The sequence below is a fragment of the Pyxicephalus adspersus genome, chromosome 2, assembly GCF_032062135.1.
Source record: "Pyxicephalus adspersus chromosome 2, UCB_Pads_2.0, whole genome shotgun sequence".
In the NCBI taxonomy this organism is placed as follows: domain Eukaryota; kingdom Metazoa; phylum Chordata; class Amphibia; order Anura; family Pyxicephalidae; genus Pyxicephalus; species Pyxicephalus adspersus.
The window spans coordinates 1,895,876-1,901,414 of NC_092859.1; positions in this window are offsets into that span (position 1 = coordinate 1,895,876).

Here is a 5,539-nt window from a genome sequence, read left to right on the forward strand (position 1 = left end):
TCCAATTAATGCTTTTAAAGAATCTGTGCTTTGATATATTTCCATGCACCCCTAGCCTCTTAGCAGGGTGTCGACACAACAGCTTCGCTTTATTGCAGCCAAGACCCTGAAAATTAGGTTCTCTTTCGGGTGCTATTTTGTTAAAGAACTTTCATACAAAGTTACTCCGAGGGAATACCAATCTACACCCTGATCGTATTCCATGTGTACCAATATCCCAGGGGCAGTATATCCACAAGTTCCAACTCTGTCCTTTTCCCTCAGGTTACTGGAATTTTCCAAGGAAAGGCCAAAATCCAAAATCTTTGCATGTCCGTCATCAGTCAGAAGGATGTTTTCAGGTTTTAAATCTCGATGTATGATGTCTTTGGAAGGCAAGAATTGCAGTCCACACACCACGTCTGCAGTGATAAACCTCACCACCTTGCTTTCCATAGCCTGAGGGTCTCTGATCAGTTTCCGCACTGTCCCACCTCTGGTCCGTTCCATGATATAATAGATGTAATTGTGGGTTTGGAATGTAGCATATCCATTAATTAGGTATGGGCATTGGTTTGCTAGCTGGAAAATATTGTGCTCAGCCATTAGCTTTCTGTAACCAGAAGCCATGATTTTTCTCTTTTTAATTATTTTTACTGTTTTCCTTGTATGCGGTCGGTTGCCAACATGACTTTCCCAAAGCCTCCTTTTCTGAGGGTGCCATGGAATCTGAATTTCTATTCGGTTAAATTGACAATACACTCCAGCATATTCTACCTTTTAGCAACTCACAAGTAAGTTTGGATTTATCTTTCATATAATTTTCATAACAGCATTTATTTTCAATAATTGTTTTTTTCTGACATAGATACCACCTGTATATGATACTAATTCTTGACAGAGTTAAGATTTTGATTCTCAGAGCAATAGTAATGAAGGAAAATAGACGGCTCTGTCTGTCACGGTCACAGAGGTTTAATCCCTAACAAAATCTGATTTAGCTGCATATGGGAGATGGGATAATCCTTTTGCTGTAATAATTTTTGAGCTACATATACATACAAAATTTTCAAATTGGATCATTAAAATTTTTTTATATCCAGTCAGGTTTCTTGACTGCTCCAACCAGAGGCCGCATGTAGAAGAAAGGGCCAGGGGTCTGTGCCGCCTCTACTGCTAAAATCCCATAGTGCTGCCCATTCCTATTTTCAATACATTTTTATTGAGGTTTTCATTTTTAAGCAAATGGAGAAACAGAAAATCAAACATGAGCATGTAATAACATACAGGTACAGAAATATAGGGGGTAAAGAGCCTAAACAAAAAATCAAAAATCAGGGGAAAACAGGTATAGGTTCAGTGGTCTGTACAAAAGTATTCTTATACACAGGATCATCCAGCTAATCCAAACAGGTGTAATAACCTCAGGGCAAGGTCTGGCCTACTATGGTGCTCTTGCCATGTCGACCATACCCTAAAGAAACTCAGGAGAGAGTCTTGCCGTCATTCTTTCCAGAACCATGGTTTCTGTGACCCTGGATATTACTGCTGCAAAACTGAGCTAGGGTTTCTTCCAGGTTGCAGCTATCATCAGCCGTTGCTGGAAAGGAAACCAATTTACAGGAATGCCTATGTGGAGTAAGGATAGATCTGTGTAGCAGGGCCTCTCACGGGTTCTTTGGTAAAGAGATCTGTAATACGGTTCCTATATGATTGTAGACCTGAATCCATTATTACCTAACTACATGTACCTAACTACATTCCCACCAAACATGAAGTAACGAGCCTGTAGCTCCGCAACCCCTGAAACAAATAGGAGAGCCCCTGGGAATAAACGTACCTGTTGTTTCTGGTGTCATATACCAGCAGAGCATTCATTTGTAGGCATTTTGCTGCATAAGTACATTAGTGGAGCATTTGACCACTGCCAGCCAAATCTCACTCCATTCCTCCAAGGATAAAATGTCACCGAACTCCATCTACCACTTAGCACGTAAGATGGCTTCTGGGTGCCTGCCATAGCCACAGATGTAAAGAGCAGGGGCACCAATCCAGGTGATAAAGGATTACGTAAACAGGATTCAAAAGCAGTCCGATTCCCCAGTAATGACAACAGATAGTGTCTAATTTGCCAAAGAACGTAAGTATTCATTATCGGAAGGGACCAGTGTTTCTGCAAATAGGCAAAGGACTTCGCCCCAGTAAAGGTGAGTAAATCATAAGCATGGCGTACCGGTCAATTGGCCCACAAGTAAAAAGTTGAAGGGTTCTCAAGAGCTGGTTCAAACAAAGAGCATAGTAGTACCCCTATCAAATGTAAATGCAGGGAGCCCTCTGGGGACTTCACCCGGTCCCAAACAAGAAGCTTCTTGTTACAGGGGAGAGCCACCAGTCAAGATGCAGTATTTGTGCTGCTAAAAAGTATTTGGTAGGATAGGCACTCAAAGACCTCCTGAAGTCTTTAGGAGGTAAAGAACCCTCTCAGGTACTCTAGAACGGTTGGGATAGTAAATGAAAATTAGCTTTCGCTATTCCAGGACAGGCGCAGGAATCGGGATAGGAAGGGTGCAGAAGAGGTACAAAAGCTTCAGAAGGTATGTCATTTTAAATGCATGTATCCTGCCCACCCATGAAATCAGACAAACCTGCCATTTGCACGGTAAAACAGACAGTTCTTTAAAAGGGGGGGTAGTTCACATAATGCAATGAAGCATATTGGGGAGAGATGTTGACCTCCAAATATGGTAGAGTATATGTGCCGACACACTCCTCGCTGAATCCCCACTTCCTGCCAAATGTAGCAGCTGCACCACTCTGCGTACATTGCCTCCATGGGACAAAGCCCATCTGATTTGCATGGATCAGCCAGCCCAAAAAAAGGTTGATAAGGGACACCAAAATCTTAACATTCAGCAGAGATATCGGCCTGTAGTTTGCTCAGCAATGGGGGTCGGTTGTGGGTTTAGGAATCATGACTACAGAAGCCTTCAAGGACCCCGATGAAAGGCTAGAACCCTGCATAAGGCAGGTAAAATGGTAGCCAAATGAGGGGGTGATCACTTCTCACATTTCTTTGTAAAATTGTGGGGAAAAGCCTTTTGGCTCTGGGCGTTTGCCTAATTTTAATGATTTAATGGCTGTGTGGATCTCCAGATCTGAGATATATTTTTGTAAAGGGTTCAGAGTTTTAGTTGGGATCTGGGGTAGTTTAAATGATTCAAAAAACTTTTGTGCCAGAGACTCAAATGAGAGAGGGGAGACAAACACAGATGTGAGAGGCAGGTTTGGAATTCTTGAAGTATCTCCACTGGTTTGCTAGTGAGAAGTTTTGTGTGTGTGCGTAGGGATATAGGGGTAAATTTGGGGCCCTACAGTCTAAACAGCTCTGCTTGGATTTAGTGAAGCGCTGCTTTGGTGGCAGTAGTGGGGTTCACGCTTATGGAGGTGTACCGCCCTGATGTAATCTGCTTCTAAAGGTACCTGGTGCTGAGTCCTTCCCCTATTACGAGCAGAGGCTATTTGAATTAGGGACCCCTCAGCACCGATTTATAGGCTTCTCATAACAACTGGGGAGGACCCCACATTGAGTTTAAAAAATTCATTTGAAACATGTAAGAGATTCTGAACCACTTCGGGATGAGCTAAAATGGAATCATTGATTGACCACCAGGATCAATCACACCACAACTCAACCTACATTTATATAACCAACACTTCATGTGAGATATATACCCCTGGATGGTGGGGTATATAAATACAGAAATACTATTCTGTAAGGGGAAATAAGGCCTTCTGAAAATGTTAGTTACATGGCTATCTGTACATCAATACTCAGTCATGGATCCAGACCAAGCACACAGCAATTAAAGAAAAAAGTCACCATTCCTAAACCCCCTACTTGTCAGAAGTCAGTGAAGGGACTGAATCCAGGAAATCATTGTAACAGCTGGGCTATTGGCATGTACTGGAGATCAGAACTGCAGGCAGGTCGTTATATAATTTGGAGAGTGATTTTTGAACATTCTGAATAAATTGTGACTTTTGTATCCTTATTTATTCTGGTATAATTACTGATAAAGTATTGCAGTAAGTACTCTTATTATGTATTCTTTTATGAAGCCACGAGGTGGTGCTGATAAGGTTGAAAATATGTGTAAAAATTAAGACCAGACTTTAATGTTAAAGTAATTTATTAAATATGTGTGTTTTGTGTTAACTGTTAAACTTTTTTTTACAGGTTATCCCACAACAAAAGGATGATTCCCACAGCTGCATTCATTATTTGAGCACAGTTGTGGGACTACTGACAGTAAGGGATCCCCAGGCACTAGAGGGCGAATGAGGACAAGTCTCCCTATTCACCTCCAGTGCTCTGTGATTATCTGAAGCAGCTCACGCGTCATCAGAATTTCCCTTTCCTCAGCCAATCCCGGAGCGGAGCTCTGCTCTGCTGATAGTTTTGCTTTCTTGATTGCTCCAACAGCCCAAGAACACATGCCACAGTTTGGCTAGGGCTGCGAGAGCAACCAAGAAAGTGGAGCTTCAGCATAGTGGAGCTCTGCTGATTGCTCTGCTGATTGCTCCGCTCAGTGATTGCCATTCAGCACAAGAGGTGAATGAGGACAAGTCTCTCGATTTAGGTCTAGTGCTGAATGGCTGAGAAAAGGGAAACCCTGATGACGGCTCAAACGTCATCAGGAGTTCTCTTTCCGCAGCCAATCACGGAACACTAAAGGTGAATGGGGAGACTTGTCCTCATTTGCCCTGTAGTGTCTGGGGATCCCACACTGTCAGTAGTCCCACAGCTGTGCTCATATGAATGCAGCCGTGGGAATTATCCTGTCATTGTGAGATAACGTGTAAAAAAAAAGTTTAACAGTTACACTAACACACACATTTAATAAAATACTTCAGAAATAAAGCCTCGTCTTATTTTTTACCCATATTTCAACCCTTTCAGGGCATGAGCAAGGGGTTTTATGTACCCCTGTACTCAATCCCCAAGGTGGGGTGGTAGAGATCTGGGAGTCTCCTTATTAAAGGGGGCTTCCAGATTCAAAAGTCCTGCTAATGATGCTTATAAAAGCCCCCATTGTTTTCAATAGAAGCTTTCATAAAAAGCTTAAAACGCTTTTAAAAGCCTCCATTGAATTCAATGGGAGATTTTCCTGCATTCTCTTGCATTTACCTTGCATTTAAATTTTTAAAACGTTGCAAGGATTATTATCTATAATGCTCAAAAACGTGTCTCAAGGAAACGTCCTGGTGTAGGTTAGCCCATTGGAATGCATAGGAATTTCAAACATGGGCTTTTAAAGCCTCAGATTAAACGTTGGGGAAAACGTCTTTGTAGACTAAGCCTTACTTCCATAAAATGTCTCCTGCAGCCTTTTCCAGCAGCAGGAAATTTGTTGTAGCTATGGTATGGGGAGAGCCCCGAAATCATCATAATGATTGTTATTTGTGTGCTGTGATTGTAAAAGAATCGTTACAAGAAACACAAGTGGGAGTACGGTGATATGGAATCGGCAAGACGACCTGTGCCGCATGGTGCTGATGT